This window comes from Pantherophis guttatus, chromosome 6 (genome assembly GCF_059756535.1).
Source record: "Pantherophis guttatus breed Tessera chromosome 6, ASM5975653v1, whole genome shotgun sequence".
NCBI classification, from domain to species: domain Eukaryota; kingdom Metazoa; phylum Chordata; class Lepidosauria; order Squamata; family Colubridae; genus Pantherophis; species Pantherophis guttatus.
Window position 1 is genome coordinate 28,805,383 of NC_142068.1, and position 23,637 is coordinate 28,829,019.

The following is a 23,637-nucleotide window of genomic DNA, read 5'->3' on the forward strand; positions in this document are numbered from 1 at the left end:
ATTCTCTGTTTTACAGTACACAATTCCATTAAATGTAATCAGAAAAGTTGGGAGAAATTATGAGTCTCTCTGCTGAAAGTTGGGAGCATGGGTTGAACTATTTCACAGCTTGTTGAATCACAAATCTTGTGGAATGGGGCATGGACATCATATCTACTTCCCTGTTATAAACAAGGACAGAAGCTAAAAAGTGTTCTGGATGAAGTGATCCTGAGACTTGAAAATTTAAGATGTTGCTTCTCCTAAATTATTTCTCTACTTGGCCAAAACATCTTTGTTTTTGTAGAGAAGGAGGAAGGAATATTATATACATTCACTGCCTCGAGTTATGTATAAAGAAATAAAGGCAGGATAGAAATCAATCAATCAATCAATTAAATAAATAAATAAATAAATAAATAAATAAATTTGCTCTCAGCTTTGTAAATAGGAAATAAATAAATAAATAAATAAATAAATAAATAAATTTGCTCTCAGCTTTGTAAATGGGAAAGAAATAATACTTAACAGTGTGCTTCTAACACTTCTACATCACTTTATCTCCTTTAATGGAAAAGGGCTTTACTTATTTTTTTTTCCTCTGATTTTCAGCAAAAGACTTAGTTAAATAGCTATTTAAGAACTGATGACTAATTTAAAGGATTTAGGAGCATACTTGGTGCTCTTTTATGCAAATACATGCCACCCATGCTTGTCTGTGTCATTAACCTGGCAGTCATTTCATGCATGGCTTCCCATCTTATTAAGCTAGCAGTATGGAATATATGATTTACTAAATGAGTATAAACTATTTAATGCACTAATCTAAGAATATAACTTTTACATTTCTTGCATAGAGCTGATTTGGGGAGAAAAATTGATTTGGGGGTGGAGGGGGAGAATGGCAGGAACATTAACATTTATTATGACTTGCCTTCTCTTTTAGAAACTCTATTTTAGGAAGCTTTGCATGACTAGGAACAAATGTACCTGCATGAATGAATTATACAATAATTGATTACAAAATCTTAACACTGTAATTAGGAAACTGACACATCAGAAGCCTGTTTCCATAGGATGATGCAGATCTCTATGTTATTGTGAATCTGTGGGTCTCTCTGTGTGTGCAAAATAAAAGAGAGAGAGATCGGGAAATAAATGAGCTCTTCTAAACCTGTAGGATGTCATCAGGCTTGCAGTATTATGTGATTCTACCGTACAATTCTTCCAGAACATTTTTTTTTAAAAAAAACCTGTTTATATCCAAGCCCCCCTGGCTTTCCAGGCTTTCGTTGCCATAGCAGCCTTCATTGGCCATGGGATTTACTGGGAAGAAAAAAGGAATGTATATTTGTGAAGTTGGTTTGGTGCCAAGCAAAGCTGGAATTGCAGATGGGGGACGCTGCGTTCTTCCTTTAGTGTCCATTTCAGATGGATTCTAATGTCACTCAGATAATTGCACGCCGCTTTGTCATCATCCCACCAGCTGCACGCAACAAAACAAAAAGAAATTTAGTATCAAAAGAAAAGAATGACAATTTAACAGGCCTTTAAATGATGTTTTTCTCTGTTTTTCAATCACTGGTACTTAAGAGCTTTTCACTCATTTCCCTTGCATTGGCCTCCCCACACATTGATGTTAGCACTCATTTTATTTTTGAAGCTAAATCTCTGTAACAATTCTTCTCCTAGTCTGGGTGGGTATCTCCCCTCCCATTACCACAGCTTTTTTTTTTTTTTTTTTTTTGGGCACAGTTAGCTTTGGGGAAAGTATCTAAACAGCATAGAGTATCTATCATATAGATTTCAGATGCTACTTTAAAAGAACGGCTGATTCAGATGAAAAAACCACCACCAAGTTTATGATTATCTTGAAGAAGATGAACACATACTCTAAGAGTTAACATGATTTGTAAATCAGGCATCAAAGGCAGGCCCCATGCTGGTGTGGTACATGAGGGCCAACTATAGACAAGATAACTGGGTATGAGCAATTCCAGGGATACCAGCTGCATAAGGATGGTGGCTACATATAAAATAGGCAGAGGAAGTAAAAATAAAGAGTCAAACTAATTTTGACCAATGCAGCACTGAAGTCACTTTCACCTATTGTATATACTGTAACCTATAGACAGCTATACAGTGAAGACCATAACTATATAAGAGGTAAAAGTAAAGGTTTCCCCTATCCAGTCATGTCTGACTCTAGAGGGCAGTGCTCATCTCTGTTTCTTAGCTGACGGAGCCAGAATGGCTTGAAGACACTTCCGTGGCCATGTAACTGGCATGACTATATGCTGAGACACACACAATGCTGTTACCTTCCCACTGCAGTGCTGCTTATTTATCTGCTTGCATTTACATGCTTTCAAACTGCCAGGTTGGCAGGAACTGGGGCAAGTAATGGGAGTTTACCGTGTCAAATGGTATTTGGGTCCTGAACTGCCAACCTTCTTCTGGCAATATCCTGCTGAAAACTTTCACTATGTTTGTCACTGACTGCTCCTAGATTTTTGGGAAAGAAGTGTGAATGCAGAAAATAAATCTTCAGTGATATGTTGCACTTCATGGTCTTGTAAGCAATGTTAACCAGCTGAATGTAGTTTTGTGCTCTGTAATTGCCAAGATAGTTCTCAATAACATCTCTGAATGCTTTCCATGCAATTTTCTCTGGGCAGGTTACTTTTGGGATAGGTAAAATTATAGATTACTTTTGTGATTAGAAGCCAAGAATTTATAAGATGCACCCAAAATTGTTCAGGAAGCAAAATATTTGTTATTTAGTGTTATCTAGGTTGCAAAAGGAAAAAGGGAGTTTGGACTTGCTGAGTAGGTATGGTCTTCTTTTGTGCTTGAATTTTACATCCATTGAGTTTTCTTGCTAACATTTCATCTATTTATATGATATACTTCTTTTTGATGCGACAACCCACTTTCTTTCACCACTAATTATAATGCGTGATTATTAAAATCATGGGAGTTGTAGTGTAGCATTCTTAGAAAGACACAAGATTCCCATTCCTTCTGTATCTTTCTTCCCATCACACTTCTCTCTTTTTATCTTTTATCTTATTTTTTTACATTTTGTACATAAAAAGAAATGTTACATTTCTTATATAAGAAGAATTTTTTATTTAAAATTCTTTTTTATATTTGGTAGAAATACAAAAAAGCCCAGGAGAGGGCTTTTGCAATCCTGTTAGTGAAATGGAATTTAGAAGTGCATTTCTATGGTTTACAATGTTATCAGGTACTACATTCCAGTTGTAAAATCACAGTATGATTGACATTGCTTTCTTTATCATTAATATTAATATTTCTAATCTTTATAATAATAATCTTGTTAGTTTGGGACTCTTGCATTACTTTGACTGGATTCACAATAATTACTGTAATTATGCAAACCAATAACATTTCCTTCCCTCCCTCCCTCCCTCCCTCCCTCCCTCCCTCCCTCGCTCCCTCCTTCCTTCCTTCCTTCCTCTCTGCCTCCCTTGAACTTTGATTAGACTCACTATATTGTTTCTGATGCTGCTGGACCTAGTATGTATAGCTGTCAGATTTATTGATTGATTATGTGTCATCAAGTTGGTGTTGACTCTTAACAAACATAAAGTTCAGTCTTGTCCAAGATAATCCCCAATTTGGTTTTTAGATATTCCAGTGATGTACTTATGATACACACACACACACACACACACACACACACACACACACACACACACACACACTGTTTGCATGATTCCGACCTCTATAGGTACAAGAATGTCATGGCACCTTAATATCTTTTCCATGGCCTTCATTACTATCCTTCTAAGTGCTACATTTCCTGCCTCCTTGTTTCTTTACTGTTGATGCTGTAGTTGATCTTAAAAAGATGACACTATCCACCATTTCAACATCTTCATTGTAGATTCTAGGGCTGGTTGCTGTATGTTGTCACGACCTTCTTTACATTTAATCTTAATCCCATGTTTTCCCTGTGCTCCTTGACTTTCATTACTAAAGTTTTCATCTATCTACAGCATAGCTCAATTATTGAAGTTTCTACCCCTATTTTTTTTACTTCACTTTCATTTTTTCAATTTCTGCAATTTGGCTGGTATAGGCTTCCCATATACCTATTTGGGCTTTAGGTAGACAGTGGTTTCTTTCACATTCCTATTATTTTATATGGTTGGAATGCTCAGATATTCAGTGGATTGTTCCAGTGAAGAACAGAATGTGTTCTTTTCTGAGCTCGAAACAAAACACATATGCTATTTCAGACATGGCCCTATTTCCTGTCTTTTTCTAATTTAGGTTTCTGGTGATTTTGTAAGCCTAGCAGACTTGATTTTTATCTTTTTTTCTTAAAAAAAGAAACCGTGTAAAATATATCAGCTTTTTATTTCAGGGTATTTTGTTCAATTTGCTCATATCTGCTGCTCTTCAATGCTACATTGTGGTAGCCGCTGATCATTAAGAACAAATTGCCTATTTGCCTCTATATATGCATTTAATAAGCTAGTCAAAGAAAGTATTGCATCTGCATTTTGAATGCTTGAATAAGAGATAACCTACAATAGTTAGTTGAATGCATATATAAGTGCTTTCAATATTTCACTATTGTTCACTTAATATTTATTATTTGTGGATATGTGATTGACTAAGAAAAATATATGTTAAGTATATATAACAAATACATACAATACTTTGGGAAGAACTTGAAAAATTCCACATATGCAATGAGACTGCATCAAATATCTGCAGATCTTACACAGATACAATTATTATTGGCAGCAAATAAACTCCGTCCCCAATTTTATTGAATAAATGGTCCATATTAAAATTTAGGGAAAGACTACTATAGTACAGTAGTTTGCAAACAATTCTGCAGCTTACTTGAAGAATACATCAGATTTCATAGAAAATAACATCAAAATTCTGTACATTGAATACTAGAGTAATTTTATTCTTGTGAACTAGACTAAGAAACAAATTATAATGGCTTTACCTTATTGCTTGGCAACATTTCAGTTAAAGCTGTTAACTGACTTTGCATCCCAATTGACCTCTACTATTAATCCCTAAAACTTCAAGGAGACATCAACCATTCTTGGATGTGATTCATGCCATAGCAAAACAGATGATAATACATTATATTGTTTTTATCTTCCATATCACTGAGCTGGCTTTATGAATAGTTGACCTTTTTATGTCTTTTATTTCATTTGTTTACAATGGATATTTTATTTTATTATATCATAGTATATTGATTTTTTAATTTTCTGTTTCATTGGTACATTTTATTGTCTTTTTAAATAAATATACTATAAACAGTTTGTCTGATTGCAGAAGGTATATATAAAATGAAATTAAAACAATAAATAATTACTGTATTATATTGATCAGATATTGTTAGAAGTCTGAATATATTGTAAATCAGTACTTCACATTTCTGTAGTGGAGGATTACAAATTTTTAAAATTTAAGATCAAATGTTTATAACGTACAATAAAAATGAATTATTAGAAAAGTGACATTTTTTTAAAAAAATACATACAAAATGCAATCAATTATTAGTTTCAACAAACATAAAATTACATTTCAACAAATATAATTAGAACAAGACTAATGTAGAAAAAATAATTGTTAGTATACAGAATCACTATTACAATTATAACTTTTTATTGTTTTGTATTTCTAATTAAACAAAATGTACAGTAGTGAGGGAAATAGTGATTCCTCATATTAGATGCCTATATGAACACTTTGATTGAACACTGTGTATATCAATATTTAATAATTAATAACAATATTAACTTTAATAATTTAATGCAATGAAATAATTTAATAAAGTAATATTGAATTAATATTTTAATGTGACAAGTGAGATTGCTTCTGGTTTCTTAATTTATCTAATCTAGGTTGAATTGATGACAATTTACTTGTAGGGGATAATGTATATCTAAGATGGCTCTAGTAATTTCATAAATTATGTTGTTTGGAATTGAAGAAGAGATTTTAAAGCTGTTTTAGCAAGCTCAGGATATTTATTTTTAACTTTTATCTAAAATGTGGCAAGTGATGCTATATTTTAATAATTCATCTTTACTCTTTTATCAGTAGCTGATTTGAATAATTTTTCTTGTAAAATCACAGTTTAATTTAAATTATCTTATGATGAAATAAATGGATTCTGAGTATATGAATTCCTTATGACTGGCTCTTCCTTTACAAATGAAGGCATTCATTTTATGAATGAAGAAATTTCATAAAGTTCTATTAAATTCAGAAGTTTTTTTGGGTAATATATATTCACCAATGTGTAAGACTTCATTGATAATTATTGTTAAATTTGGAAACATGTCATAGCAATCTCTAGAAATATTGTTGTTCCAAATCCCTAAATTTCATTTTATCTGTTGTTGAAAAACATATTGAATTCCTTCCTTGTATGTAAGCATTGTGATAATAAAACACCAAAGGTATCAGACAAATAAGCAAATCTGGATATCAAATTCATATCTGGAAATAAAGTGGTTTTTTACATTACAGAAACACTAAGAGTTTGTTCATAGTTCAATTTTAATATAATTTTCCCCACGTAAGCATACCTCAGCACGCACTATGTCCCTCTCTCCCTCCCCCTCCCCTCATTATTATTATTGTTATTATTATTAATTTTAGCATGTCACAATTTTTGCTATGTCTCTAAGCACACAATTAATTCAGATGACTTTATATATTTAGTAATGGGACTTCCTTGATGAAAGAAGCAGAGTATTCATTTATATTCAGTCCCAATCTTTAATTCAGCATAGTTAAATTCATTTAATTAATCTTTCATTTAGCGTAGTTAATTTAGTTTAGTTATAAAAATAAATAAATAAATGCTATATCCACTCTGATTGTATATCCTTTGGTTTAAGTTGACAAAACAGCATTTGTAATGTGCTATGTTACAACCCTTCTATTGCGCATGCCGGTAACACATGTGTAACACATGTGAGTGTGACATATGTGATTCAGTACAAGTTTGACAACTGAAGGTAAATCTATAATGAAATCATTGTATGGCCCTTACTACTGTTTGTCACTGACAATGATGGCAACCTGAATTTAGGACACAGCTAATATGAATTCCAACCAACTAAAAATATTAATATAAAAGCATGGTATAATTTTAATTGTCTGTGAAAAATAGATATTTACCTGGCTCCAGAAGAACATGTATTTTTTTGGGGGTGGGGGAGTTGTGTTTCACAACTGAGAGATCACCTCTGAACTGTTTTTTTTCCTCACAGCCATTTACATTATAATTTTGCATAAGTGTTAATATGTAAGTGCTTTACTTGTCAAGCAAAATAGCATTTGACAGTTTTCCATAAGGGATCTGGTGCAAAGAAAGAGGATGGAAAGAGAAGGGAGGGAAGGGAAGGGAAGGTTAAGGAAGGGAAGGGAAGAGAAGGGAAGGGAAGGGAAGAAAATTTTTGTTAAAATGGTTCTCCTTAATTAAAACATGAGAAAGCAAAGAAATTTCAATCTGCTAGAGAAAGGATAGTTGTATAAGGAAAGATGGACTTCTAACTGACGAGGCTGCCATCTTAAAATTAACAGTGTGAAAACAGCTTATGAACAGAATTTTTTTCATTCAATTCTCATTTTCATTGAATGAGAATGATGCATACATATATAACAAAGATAAATTCAGCACCAGGATCAGTTGCCGTAAAACATCAGAACATTAAATAATGGATCTCTTGCAGTCATTAGTTTGACCATCAGAGTATCGTCTGATGTGTTTTTCAAGCCCAAACTTATTTGCATCTTTGGGGTTACTGTATGCCACTATAATGGAAAAATTAAACATAATGTCATTCAGTTTCAAAACAATAATTATTTAGCAGACCTGTCCAAAAATATATAGTTGAATCTGCATAAAATTCTATTAGTTAAATAAGAATAGGAGCCTGGTGGTGCAATGGACTAAACTACTGTTAAAGTAGTATTTAGCTGCCAGCTGCCTGCAATTACTGCGAGTTCAGTTCTCACCAGGCTCAAGGTTGACTCAGCCTTCCATCCTTCCGAGGTAGGTAAAATGAGGACCCGGTTTATGGGGGCAATAAGCTGACTTTGTATAAAATAGAACACCGCTTAGGGGGGCCCAAAAGCCGTACTAAGCAGGTATATACAAAAGTATGAAGGCTATTGCTTAAAAGCATTGTAAGCCGCCCTGAGTCTCCGGAGAAGGGCGGCATATAAATCAAACTAATAATAAATAAATAAATAGTCACCAGGCTCTCTTAAAATTAAGTTTGAAATCATTCCTTCATATTGGATTATGACTGATCATATTATTTTATGTTTTCAGGAAAACTGTATTCTTCTGTGGTTACTGATTTGAATTTGCTATTCTGTAGCTGTGAAACGGGTTAGATTATTTTAGATGGCAAACACTAGATATTTCTTAAATTGGGAGGAAATAAGAATTTTACTGTTAGCCGATTCAGTTTATAACTTCTTTTTCCTGATTTGACACAAGAAACCAAAATGAAATTCCTTACTTAGTGCTGGATCATCTCATTTACAATGCCTCTATGAAATCTTCTGTCATACAGTGTTAACCAGAAATCATTGTTGCCTCTGGCAGTGTTGATGATAGGAAGACATAGGTTGCATTGGGCCTCATTATTTTGCATTTTTTTTAAACCTCATGATATTACTGTAATAGATCATTACTGCACTTGTTATAGAGAAATGGATTTGAGTAAGTGATTCACAGCACTTGTTTTCCAGAGGATTACTGTTTGTACATTGAATCTACAATGCCCTGTCACTTCATCAGAGTCTGTCCTGTGAAAGTGGGAAAAAAAACTCTATTTACTGAGAGCAGCAGGAGTTGGATGACATATGCTGACAGCTCTGGTTTATACTGTAATATGTTAATGGGAGATTAAATAATACCAGGATTACAAAGCAAATTGTCATGCATGCAAGAAAACTGAATTTGTCCAATGCTTTTTTGACAAAGAGTTGAAAAAAGAACTGATAATTTCCTTCCCCCTCAAATATTTTTCCACCTCTTGTGTTTCCCAGAATCAACAAATGATAAAGAAAAGAAATAAATCACAAGTGTTTACTTGGGTTATTATTTTGAATTTGCTTGCTTCTGAATCTCTGAAGTGTACTTAAATGTCTCGCTGCCACTTTTTTTTTAAAAAAAAGTCCTTTTTGTTTTAAAGCTGCGATTTAGAAATCAAGCATAAAAAGTATCTCAATGACTATAAAAGTGCCTTATAAAAGTGTGATTTTTAATGGAAAGATTGCTGTAAGATTTATCTTTGGTGTTCAGAAATTGCACTGTTTTAATAAGGGTTAAGGCTCAATTGTTCACTCTACAGAAGCAATAACTTTCTCTCATTGGAATGTGAAAATAAACCCCTGTGAATAATATGACACAGAAGACTTAAGTTGTTTCGTTGCGACAGCTAGTCTCTCTCTCCTTCCCTCTCTCCCCCCTCTTCCAGCCCTCTACCTTCAGCAAAAGCTATTCTGAGGTCTTATAGTGTAGCTCTCTTGAAAAATTACATGGGCTTGCCAAATATCTTAATGACTTTTCTCTCAGCAGTTGGTAATGGTGAAATGTTATTCTAGTAACCATAATGTTTCTCATAAAACAATTGCATACAAGATGTACTGTACTTCTATTTTAGTGAGATCTTCGATCAGCCGTGTCCTGCCAGTAGCCATTTACCATTTTACAGCAAACTGCTTACCAGTCCTTCAAGTGTAATATTGCAGGAACAGTGAAGAAATGTGTGATTAAGAACGTTCACTGAGAGTGGACCATTTAGTATATACTTGGCTGCAAAACAAACCGGCCTGCACATATGTAGGCGCTCATCACCCAAATGACAGTTCTATGTGGTCATTTAATTTTATGATCTCAATTCTCGCATATATTGCTAACATAAATATAGTGTCCTCCTGCCGGGAGGTCTGCTGGGTGTGATAAAATCAGTGAGACCTCAATGGGTTCAAATGGACATCTTTTATAATTATTGCTATAAAATTTCTTGACAATGCATTCTTGTTGTCCAATGGGTAAAGAAAACGATTTTCCGAAAGAATGAGTTTCAACAAAGAGGCCAGCATTGCTTGGGCATGCATTCCTGTGATCAGAGCATATTTAAATTGCCTCAGTTACTTTTACCTATTGGATATAAAGATATGTGCTTGAAATAATGTACAAAAATCAGAAAGTTGATTTCTCCTATTCATGTCATATTTTAATTTGGCCTGTAGCCAGGCAAAACAACCATATTATTGAGTGGTTGATATTAATTTATAGCTTAATTCAATTAAGGTTCAATTTTGCAAAATTACTAAATTTTCTTTCTCTTTCTCATCTGATACAGACCAGAAAGACTAATATGAAAGCAGACTCAGAGAAATTCAAAGCAAATATGCATATCATCAATAATTTTAATCAACGTTCTCTTTTGGGGCCCAGATTTCTTCTTGCTATAACCAAAACAGAAAGGGAAAGTGTTATTCTTCCTGCAAATTTCCAAAGTCCTATCATTCCATTTATTTGGCTACATTGAAGTCCAGTTAAGATGGTAAAGATTACATGTACTATAATGAAAAATAAACACACAATTCACTTTTCCATGAACAGGATCAAAAGAAAAGGAAGAAGGAGAAGAAGCAGCAGCTGTACACTATGAGATAGAAAAATATTATGTTTTTTTAAAAAACATTAAAATATCTAATCTTGTTTTGTTTGTTTGTTTTTATTAAATTTGTATACCGCCCTACTCCCGAAGGACTCAGGGCGGTGAACAGCCATAAAATAAAACATGTAGATACAAAATTTAAAATAGAGATAAAACTAATTAAATAAATTTGGCTGAGACATTTTAAAACCCCAATAAATTAAAACCAAATTTAAAATTCCATTTAAAAGAGGAAAAGTTTAGGTCAGGCCAGCTTGATGGAATAAAAACGTCTTAAGCGCGCGACGGAAGGTACGCAGAATCTTCCAGAATCTTTCAATGTAACATACAGCTATCAGTTATACATGGCTCAATAAACAAAATCTGAACTTCACTAGCAGTCTTCACCAACTTAGTACCTAGAAAGATCTTTTTATTATAACTTCCATCATTCTCAGCTATTCAGACATTCAGTGCTGAAAAAGAAGTTCCCTGGTTTAAGACCTTGTGTTAAAAGTAAACAGTTGGGATGAAATCCAATACAAGTGGTATATTTTCTCATTACTATACTGGCTGAGGTGGTTGAATAAAATATGCCACAGAAGAATCTGAGAAACCTTCATCATATACAGTGTTTACTTGCATGAAATGATTTCTGGAGGTATGATAATCCTCTACAGCAGCACCAATATCTTGAATTTGGATATTTTCATTGATAAGGGCCAAACATATAGAGTCATAAACAAATTTGAATTTTAAACTTACAATCTCATACAAATAAGCAATATCATAGTAGTAGAAAAGACAGGTAACATTAAAAATGGAGGTCCAATGAACACATAGAGTTATTCATACAATTAGTACAGAAACAACTAGGAAATAAAGAGGGATATAACTACAGAGCAGATATAATGGTATATCATAATAAAAATTTTATGTGCATCTTAGCTGTTTATCACACTTGCTGACATAGTCAGTTACTCATTTTTTTTCCTAAATGAGTCCCAGTTGAACAATCTCATCTTACTTTAAAGAATGCTTCAATGTTGGAAGTGGCCATCTATCTTCTAGTGGGACACTTTGACTAATATCTACCTAAATTCCAATTGGTCTGCTTTTCTGGTTATTAAAATTCAAATGCAAAATTTGAAATACTTTCAACAATGCCAGCATTTTGCTGTATAGCATTGAAAGTGGTGATTGGAAGATTCAACTTTTCTTGACACCTTTGGAATATTATCCAATCTCACAAGAGATAAACAAAACTTATTTTTTTTTTAAAAAAAGAAATGTTAAAAAACAACTCTTTAAAACTTTTTATATGAATAAATTCACTGTGATACCAGATAAATTACAGAACTGTCATGCAACAAGTTGGAAAATTAATAAAAAAATCCTAAATATAGTATATTAGGATAGATAGATCATAAAGAGACACTAATATGCTAAATATGAAATTCTACCAGAACATATGAAAAGATTGTGATTTCAAATTATTATTGCAAATCAAAGATATTGAAAGAAAACTTTAAACAGCACTTCATAAACAGCTTGAAGTATATTTGAAATCTGACATTAAATACACAATAGCCCAAAGCAATGAGCCCAAAGAAGTGAAAAAAGAAAACAAAAATCTAAAACCTAGGCAAATTTGTGGTTATCCATTTCTACAGAAATACAGGACTCCTGAATGTTCTTCTACTTTCAATTCCATGGACTCTTTCAGCTTCTTGAAGATTGGAATACTTAATAAGAGATTGCTGGGATATCACCTCCCCTTGATTTTGCTTTCTAGAACGCTTTTGAACTTTTGAGAGTTGAGTTCTACCCTTTGTTTTAAAAAGACTAAATCTTTTTTAAAATTCAGTAGGAGGTGGGGTTGGATATGTAGGTGACAAAGAGATATGTATTGTGCATCTGAGCCTGCAGTCTACACTGGCATGCAGGTAACTTTCACAACAGTATTATACTTCAGGAATATTAAAGAGAAAACCTTTATGCAACTTGGAATACATTTAGATGCATTGTTAAATTGTCATCCTCAGACACAAAATAGCAAATAAGAAGCAAACACATCATTCTTTTTTAACTGCAGGCTACTCATGTTTGAAGATTACGTTACATCAAATAATGCTATAATTTGTTCTTCCTTGCCTAAAATTGGAATCAAATACTTGCAAAATACATTTGCTTTGAAGTAATTAAAATGAAGTATTCACTGACCATAATAAATAGGCATCTATGGACTGCATTATAATGAGGACTGATAAGGTAAAACACATTACTCCCAGCATTTTTTCCCCATAAAAAACTGCTATTAATTTTTCCTAAAATTTAAACTGCATCATATTTGGTTTTTTTCTGAATCTAACAAGATGTTCAGTTTTTCTGAATGTATATCTAAAATGTTGATTTATATTCTAATACTACATCATACTTGCAAATCATTTTTATCACATTTAAATATGGCTTCATCAAATGCTTGTAGATAGCTTACAACCAAGGGAGTATTTAGAAAGAGAACATTAATCCATTATAATATACTGCATATGTAGAACTTGGAGGAAAAATATCCTGCTTTTTTATTTTAGTACTTTTACACCTTACCCCACTCACTGGACTGGCTAATTTGCCTTGCACCTAAATGAGCATCAATCGACCTATGTCAAACATTGTCATGTGGTCGTCAATTGATGATTGCCCAGAGGCCTGAAAGCAGAGATGAGCCATACTATCAGTGGTGGGTTGCCCCCAGTTCGCACCAGTTCTATAGACCCGGTAGTAAAACTGGTGGGAGGCTCCGCCCACTGACCCAGATGTCACCAAAACGCTTCTGCGCATGCGCATATGGGGCTCCATGATGCGCATGTCCAAGATGGCGGTGTCTGCCTGAGATGCATCTGAAGATGGGGTGACTCTGGGCTATTTCAGGGGTCTTCTGGGCCATAGTTGACCATCTTGGCCCCTGTCCTGCTAAGGGAGGTTCTTCCCGGCCTATTGAGGGCTTTCTCGCCCTCCAGAACGCCTCGGCTAGGAAGGAATTGCTGATCGCAGGCACCGCGGGAGAACGACAGTAGCGGCCTGGCTGGTGGTGCATATTCTTCCACATCTGAGGTGGCGGCGGTTGGGTGGTGGTGGCAGCATGGCAGCGACGGCAGTGGCGACACAGTGGTCTCCCTCCAGACCCTGGTAGCCTCAGGTGTCTGGAGGAGTTGGGGTGCATCGGGAGCCCTGGTGATGGCAGTGGCGGCGACCATGGCGGCTGCGGTGGCAATGGCGGCCGCTGGACGAAGATGGGAATAGTGGTGGTGGCAGCTGGCGGCTATTGGCGAGGGCGAAGGGAGATGCTTGGATGGCTTATCATCTGGGATTGCTCGGGCCTGGCAGGATGTCTGGCCAATTTTGGGTGGACTACCCCGGCAGAGACCTGAAGGCCTCCATTGAAATTCAGGGGCTGGAGGCTGGAGGTACGAAGGACTTGAATGTTGGAAAGATCTGGGGTGGTCGGAGAGGCTGGAGGTCGGCTGAGGAGCGGACATCTGGTCACCTCGGGTTGTCTCTCCCCCCTTTCTGGCCTGGTTTCAGGCCTTATTATGGTTGTTCGTCCCCAGCTTGCTTCCTTGCTGCAAGTTACCTCCCTTCTTATGTTTCTTCCACCCTCTTCTGGGATTATTACTATTCCGCTTTTATGGATCGGCATTATATTTCAACTGCGCCCCTTAACTGTATGGAGAGTGGACAATCATGTTGCGGCGCTAAGGGAACCGGTTTTTTTACTGCCGTCTCACTATCAGAGGGGATAGACCATCGAAATTTCTACTGCCTTTTCCATCCAGACCAGCCACTGCGAGAGGGTGGCTTTGGATGTTTACCCTCTGATTATACCGAAATGGCACGAGATTCCTCCCACTGCCGTGAGAGGACAGTGGAGTCCAGCCTATCTGCATCGAGTTCTTTGCTCTTCTGCTCCTGGATCTTTTAGACTATCTTACTGAACCCTGGCCAGATGTCACCTTCCATCATTGGTTATTGATGTACTCGGCGGCCGAGCTTCTTGCATTGCGAGAGTCCCCCCTCTCACAGGTCTGGCCCTCCATACTATCGAGGGCCTACCTTGATGATGGGTTTTGGAACCCTGAGAGGTGGCATGCTGCGAGTAGGAGGCTGAGGGGTTTTCTGGAGAAGTTTTTAGCTAAAATTTTAAGGGGTTCGGGGAAGGGGTTGTTCTGTGATGGGACCTGGGGGGTTCCTTACAGATCAAGGAGGTAGCCTGTCAGATGGCACCAGCGTGGATGGCCGTGGTGGGGTGAGGGTCATTCTATCACTGTGGTGGTTGGGAGATATGATGGTGGAGGGAATAGAGAGTGTAAGGACATCAGAGGGGCACATCCCCGCTGCTTCCTGCGGGTTCAGCGCTCCAGCCCTCGTAGTTCTGCCTGTGCTCCTGGGTGGTTAGGAGTGTGTAACCCGGGACTCCAGCTGGTGTATGTTAATGCCAGGTCCATTGTTAACAAGGCTCCCCTTGTACGAGATCTGATTGACGAGGGGAGTGCGGACCTGGCCTGTATCACGGAGACCTGGTTGGGTCCAGAGGGAGGGGTTCCTCTCTCTGATCTATGTCCACCAGGTTTCCGTGTATTACATCAGCCGCGACTCCACGGGAGGGGTGGAGGGGTGGCGGTTGTTATTAGGGAAGGTCTTAGACCTAGGGAGGTCACTGTCCCTCAGATAGGCGGGTGTGAATCACTTCTGCTGAAGTGGGACCCTGGAGTGCAGTCCGCTCTGTTGATTACGTACCTGTCTCCCAGCTGCGTGTCTTCAGTCCTACCCGCACTGCTCGAAGTCTTAGCCAAACTGACGGTTGAGCTCCCCAACCTGATGGTTGTGGGAGATTTTAATCTCCCGTCAGCTAGTGAGGCATCTGAGTTTGTCCGGGAGTTCATGGCCTTCATGATGGCCATGGACCTGACTCAAGTTGTACAGGGCCCAACTCACAGCGGTGGGCACACACTTGACCTGATTTTTATCTCTGGGCAGTGGATAAATGCTCGAGGTAGGGGTGAACTTTCTATTCAGCCCCTGTCATGGACCGACCATTTCCTCCTTAAGCTAGACTTTCCATCTGTCAACCCCCACTGCTGGGAGGCGGAACCAACTCGTTGGTTCTGCCCCAGGTGCCTGATAGACCCTGATAGGTTCCTGACAGAGCTTGGGACATTTCCCACTGACCTATCCCGTGATTCTCCAGAGGCCTTGGTGGATGCCTGGGAATGGGATGCCACTGGGGTGCTGGATCGAATCGCCCCTTTGTGGCCTCTCCTCCGACGGGGATCCCGGGCAGCTCCATGGTTTTCCGTGGAGCTGCGGGAGATGAAGCATCATAAGAGATGCCTAGAGGGGTGTTGGAGATCTTCCTGTTCCAAATCTGATCGAACACAGTTAAGAACCCATATTAGGTCTTATTTTGTGGCGATGGAAGTGGCAAAATGTGACTATTCCGCTGCTCTCATTGCTGCTCTCATTGCGTCTGCAGAAAATTGCCCAGCGGCCTTGTTCCGAGTGACCCGCTCTCTTCTCAATCAGGGAGTGAGGGAGGACCCTTTTCAAGGAAGTGCTGAGGATTTTGCACAATTTCTGCATGACAAAGTCACTCATATCCAGATGGGTTTAGACTCTGATTGGGCAGGATCCGATGAGGAGGTGGGAGAAAGTCTTGAAGGTAACATCTGGATTGACTTTGACCCTATTTCCATAGATGAAGTAGACAGGATTGGGGTCAGATTGGGGGCCTCCACATGTTTGTTGGACCCATGCCCCTCCTGGCTTGTTGCGGCACCAGAGAGGTGACTGGAGACTGGATCCATGTGATTATCAATGCTTCATTGAGGGATGGGGTCTTCTGCACCGTACTTAAGGAGGCAGTGGTTCGTCCCCTTCTCAAGAAGCCTGCTCTGGATCCGGCCTCCCTGAATAACTTTCGTCCCATCTCCAACCTTCGCTTTATAGCGAAGGTTGTTGAATCTGTGGTGGCATACCAACTTCCACAATTCCTGGAGGAAATGGATTATCTAGACCTGTACCAATTGGGTTTCAGGCGCGGACACAGCACAGAAACAGCATTGGTCGCCCTGGTGAATGATCTCTGGCGGGCCCGGGATGGGGGGTTATTCCTCCATTCTGGTGCTTCTTGACCTCTCAGTGGCTTTCGATACCATCGACCATGGTATCCTACTGCGACGGCTCCGAGGGTTGGGGGTGGGGGGGCACTGTCTTACAGTGGTTCTCCTCCTACCTCTCGGGCTGTACGCAGTTTGTGTGGGTGAGGGGGTCAGAGATCCTCCCCGAGGCTCCTCACTTGTGGGGTGCCACAGGGTTGGTTCTCTCCCCTCTGCTCTTTAACATCTACATGAAGCCGCTGGGTGAGATTATTCACAGTTTCGGGGTGAGGTATCATCAGTATGCTGATGATACCCAACTGTACATCTCCACCCCGGATCAACCCAGGGATGCCCTTTCCGTGATGTCTAAGTGCCTGGAGGCGGTACAGGTCTGGATGGGCAGAAACAGGCTCAGACTCAACCCCTCCAAGACTGAGTGGCTGTGGATATGGCATCTCATGATCTAGTATCCCCATCACTTCTGATGGGGAGGGAGTTGCTTACTCCCTCTGAAAGGGTTCATAATCTTGGCGTCTTCCTTGATTCATAGCTGTCCTTGGTGGATCATCTGACGGCTGTGACAAGGGGGGCATTTGCACAGGTTCACCTGGTGTGCCAGTTATGCCCTTTCCTAGACAGGGATGTTCTCCGTACAGTCACTCATGCTCTCATTATTTCTCGGTTGGATTACTGCAATGCCCTCTACGTAGGGCTGCCCTTGGGGTGCATCCGTAGGCTCCAGCTGGTCCAGAATGTGGCTGCGTGGGTTGTTATGGGAGCTTCCCATTACTCCCGTATAACACCTCTCCTGTGTGAGCTGCACTGGCTGCCGGTGGCCCTTCAGATCCGCTTCAAGGTACTGGTACTCACCTATAAAGCTCTTCATGGCATGGGCCCAGGGTACTTGCGCGACCACTTCCTACCAGCCTCCCACCACCCAGTGCACTCCTCTGGGTGCCGTCGGCCAGACAATGTCGGCTGGCAGCCCCCAAGATGAGGGCTTTCTCTGTGGCTGCAGTGACCCTCTGGAATGGGTTACCCACCGGGCTCCGGACAGTCCCTGACCTCCGCACTTCCATGCTGACTTGAAGACATGGCTTTTTCAGCAAATTCCCTGATCTGCCACAAGGTTTTAATTGTCTGGGGATTTTGAATTGGCTTGTTTTAGCATTTTTATTGTTACGTTGTTTTTATCCTGTGAGCCGCCCTGAGTCCTATGGGAGAAGGGCGACATATAAATATGATAAAATAAATAAATAAATAATAAATAAACCGGTAGTAAAGGTAAGTAGAACCCATCCCTGCATACTATCCATTGTTCTTGTATCCAGTCTTCTAACTTGGGGAGCTCTGAAGACTCCACAGTCTCCGATCAATCCATCACAACCACCACAAATCTGCAAAACCTTGTTCACATGCAATCTTTGACATGCAGGTACAATCCACAAAGGCTGATTTTTTCCAGTTCTCTTTAGCACTTCATAGATCTTCTACGAAAAGAGGGAGCAATAAACAGAGATTGATGTATAGATAAGTAGATAGACTAAAAGATAATATACTTGCCAGTAACATGAGCAGTAGTATATTGTGGAAAGGTTTTGGGTTATTTGCTTTTCTAAATGTGAAAATTCTGGGAGATTTTCTTGAGAAGTCAAACTCAGGTAATATTTTTCTTTGATTTGGTGACTGAAGAGTTTCATAGGTTTCTTTCCTTCCTCTTCCTCAGAGGACCCAGGTTTCAAATTTAGATAGCGCTGAAACCTGACAACCATTACAATAAAGTAGTAAATTTATTTATAATATCTACAGTATATGAATTGGAGAACAGAATCTTTAGAGTGGCAATCTAGAATGATTTATTTATTTGGTTGCTTGTTTGTTTCTTTTTAGACCAGCCTGACTTTGGGCATTTCACAAATAATTTATTTATTATTTATTAGTTCAATTTTATGCTGCCCTCCTCCGAAGACTCAGGGAGGCTTACAATGCACTTATAGCAATAGCCTTCATTCTTTTGTATATACCTGTTTATTAGGGCTTTTGGCCCCCCATAAGCGGTGTTTCTACAAAGTCAGCTTATTGCCCCCACAATCCAGGTCCTCAATTTACCTACCTCGGAAGGATGGAAGGCTGAGTCAACCTTGAGCCTGGTGAGCTTTGAACTCGCACTAATTGCAGGCAGCTGGCAGCTAAGTGCTACATAACAGCACTTAGTCCGCTGCACCTCCAAGGCTCCTTTTTCTTACATTTTAATAAAATTTAAAAATTTAAAAACAAACAAACTATAAACTATAAACTATAGTTTGATATCCTGATTATTGAAGGGACAATTGTATGTGTTAAGAAACTTTAAGGAGGTAATTTTGTTTTAAAATGTTTTCCAAAGTTAATATGAAAACTATGACACAGATAACAGAAGCTAGAGAACTTTAAAAGGGTTTCTGGTGATGCCAATAATTTGCAAAGATTTTTTATCCAGATCTGTCACTGCACTAGATTTATATAAGACAGAAAGTTGTATAATCATCCCACACTATGTCCCCTATTTGTACTCTGTGTAATAAGCACAGTAGGTGGTAACTGGCTACCAAAATGCTTGCCCTAATGCTGTTAGGTGGACCTTTTGCCTACCATTTGGAGGCACTCAGGCTTTTCCAAAATGGGTAATTTTATCTTCCTTCCTGATTGGTTCTTATTTTTGTTAATCCAGAAAAAGGTTTAGATGGGAGGGGGAAAGTGTGGGGATGGGGAATAATGGGAAGAAAAGTGGTATCAGAGAATAGAGGAGAATGAAGCTCCATCTTGTTCGTCTCATTTTAGCACCATAACATATTACATAAAATAAATGAAGGAATCTTATTGGGATAATGTATTATCTCCTTTATGAGATTTTCCTAAACTCTTTGTGTGTGTCACATCCCACACACAGGTTAAAACTGTAGTGCAAAAATGCTTCTTTGGTATTTTCCTGAATGTCTCTTAGATATATGTGAAAAGGACATCACCTGTCTATTGTTATCAAGGGCTACCTCATCAGTCATTTCTTCTCTCTGCTCCATAGAGTGGTGTCACATGACTTAGACAGCGATATGCAGAAAAAAATTGGCTGCATTAAAAAAAAAACTACCAGGTCTCATTCAATTTGATGAAAGAAATTTTACTTTAGAATGTGGTTTTTTTTTTTTTAAGGAAAAGAGAATTTCATGGAGATTCTCAGAGGAGGAATAAGGTGTTCTTAGGAGAATTTAATGATGAGATGGTAAAGGGCTGTGTAAAAATGTCTTGTCTTATGCAATCATCTCACCAGGAGTTCCAGCTTTCCTTACTTTGCACGTTTCCATTAAGTCTCAAAGAAAGACATTCTGAAAGAGCTCCTTCCATGGGCCTTTTTCAAACCAGATAGTGTGGGCAAAAAAAGGGGACTTTGGAATGAGTGAAAGAGGCCTCATGGAAAATAACATCAGCCAAATATCAAGCTCTCAAGTGAAGTGAACTTCAAAAATTGCCATCAGGAGAAATTAGAAACAAATTCTCAAACAAACTGGAGAATAAAATTGAAAAACAAAAAACCCTTTCACTGGGAATAAATATTTTGTGAACTTTCCAGGCAGATTTCAGGAGAGCATCAGAGATTCATAAATTAATGGTATTTTGACTTATAAGACAGCCTTACCAATTGCAAATGAATTGGCCCAACTTATTCCCAGCTAGCCATAAACTTTAAAGAAAGGTGCAAACAAAATCTCTGAATATTTCAAACTTTCTGCATGGCAATGTTGCTTTAAAATTAATTTATAAAAATTAATAGAACAGAATAATGTGTTTATCTTTAGTGCATTCATACTGACTGTATATTTAGGCTCACTTTTATGTACCTAGTGCAAGCACTGATTACATACTGCTTCGTCCCTCTCTCCAGGTGATATTGGTACATAGAAAAGTTTGCAAATTACTCTAAATTTGTTGAATAGAGAAAATGAAATCTAATATTTTTTTCTACTTTTTCAAACAAATAAAATATCATTTGCACGAGAGGATGCATTCTCCACTACACTGTACCATAAGTGACCACAATTAACTTCCAAGCAGCAATCAATGCAGTTGTATTCTAAAAGGTACCAAAAAGGTTTCTGTTAGATGGGGCCTTTTCAAATTAGAAGTAAAATCATGAATATACATCACAATTGATGCTACCTCCCAGAATGTATTAAATCTGATCATACCCAGGATCTTCTTTATGAAAATTGTCCTGGATACAAACTTGAGACAAACTCTTCACAGCAAATTCAAATAAATAAAATCCTTGGAAAATGACAGAAGTTATCGACAGACTATATCCATATCACTGCCCAACTCAATCACTTTTTAGCTTTGTCTGGGTATGTAAGGAAAGCTATGATGCTAAGAGCCGCTGTGGTGCAGTGGTTAGAATGCAGTATTGCAGGCTAATTCTGCCAACTGCCAGAAGTTCGATTCTCACTCAAGGCTGACTCAGCCTTCCATCCTTCTGAGGTGGGTAAAATGAGGACCCAGATTGTTGAGGGCAATATACTGACTCTGTAAACCACTTAGAAAGGCCTGTAAAGCACTAGGAAATGGTATATAGCAATAGCAATAGCACTTAGACTTATATACCACTTTACAGTGCTTTACAGCCCTCTCTAAGCAGTTTACAGAGTCAGCATATTGTCCCCAACAATCTAGGTCCTCATTTTACCCACCTCGGAGGGATGGAAGGCTGAGTTAACCTTGAGGCTCATGAGATTCGATCTGCCAGACTGCTGGCAGTTGGTGATCAGCAGAAGTAGCCTGCAGAACTGCACTCTAACCACTGCGCCACCGTGGTTCATGGTATATAACTCTAAGTGCTATTGTTATTATTATTTTAGGCTCAGCAAAGCCAGGTAGTCCAACTGAAATTTATATTAGGAATTATGAAATTTCTCTGCAGTGATTCAAAGCCACTTGATTTGAGGTCTCAAAGTGATTGGAAGATTCAGTTCAAATATCCAGTTTCAAGTGAAGTGGCCACTGAATTTCCCTCAATTTGAAACATCTCTTTCAAAACTTCACAGAGTCATATTAGTAACTTGGGCACGGAAGTGAATGTGAACAGAGCAGTTGGACCTAGGATTCTCTGTGTTGTGTAAATGAAGACAGAAAGTACCTTTAAAACATAGTATGCTCAAAACACACTTTTCGATAAATCTCGGCTTCTATAAATCTGTCTCTTCTATAAATATCTGTTTCTTCTGGAGCCGTGATGGTGAACCTATGGCACATGTGCCACAGGTGGCACACAGTGCCCTCTCTGTGGGCACACGAGCTGTCACCCCAGTTCAGCTCCGCCACGCATGTATGCGCACCTCCCGCTGGCCAGCTGGTCATTGGGTCTCTGCTACACATGGGTGGGGCAGGGTGCATGTGGGGCGCTCATGCACAGGGTCAAGGGGTACGCAAGCGAAGGGGACTGTGCACGCGTTGCATTTTGCAAAGCACATGCATATTTTGGGCACTCGGTCCGGAAAAGGTTAGCCATCACTGTTCTAGAGAATTAAAATTATGTGATGTACTAACATTTAGTATCCATCACTCTCCCAGTTGCGTCAATCTATGTGAGAAAGGATCTTTGGAAGAGGGGAGGGGAGGAGACAGGATGGGAAGGGAAGGGAAGGGAAGGGAGGGAGGCTACTGAAGCATTTTGTGAATGTTAAAAATGTGGCAGTTGTCTGTATCCTTTCACCATGGCAGTGAAATGTGCAAATTTATTATCAATAAAATCCATGACATTTATGTTTTAACTATATTCTAGTAGTTAACCAGTTGCCGTTTGGGATCAGTCATGGCAAAACTGCATGGTTCTTGGTAAAACATCATTGGGAAACTGAAAGTGTTCTTTAGAAATGCAAACCATCCACTGAGCAGGCTGGGAGGTGGTCTGACTCATATCTTTTACTGATAAGAGATGACTTATGAGGGCGGTTGAACATTGGTAGTGATTATAATTTAAAATGCTGAACTCTTATTAAAGTTTATGATGTTCTGGTTATATTGATTGCCATCTAGTGGTTCACATCAAAATAGCTAAGCTTTTTTAAAGGAAAAAATAAATCATAATAAACTTTAGGAAGAAATACTATTATGTGCAATTTTTTAGCTTATAAAAATAAAAAAAAATATTATGTCATAAGATAAATCACTCATCAAATATACATAATTTTTAAAGATATATTTGACAAGAATAAGTTTTCTTGTACAATACAAGAAAAGTACAAGAGTCAACTATTTTAAAGGAACCAGTTGTTTTCAGATTTCAATCACAGAAGAACTTAAGAAACATATTTTGATCTTAGCATAGAGCAGTGGTTCTCAACCTTCCTAATGCCACGACCTTTTAATACAGTTTCTCATGTTGTGGTAACTCCCAACCATAAAATGTGTGCCAAAACACAGAGCTCTTGCGTGCCAGCACCAATAATGCACTGGGCGCCCCCATTTGCGCATGCGTCCATGACCCCTATGCTCCTAATGCTTATGTGCCTCACACTGCGCATGTGCACATGCAACCCACACTGCACATGTGCATGCCCTCCATGCATGCGCCCCCACTTTTTCCAAGTGGGCTGGCACGCTTCTTACTGGAGGACAACCAGTTACTGGCCCGTTCCCTGATGAGACAGCTGTTCCCAAGCTGAAAACGCTGGTATATGTGTTTTCCAATGGTCTTAGGCGACCCCTGTGAAAGGGTCGTTCAACCCCCAAAGGGGTCGTGACCCACAGTTTGAGAACCGCTGGTA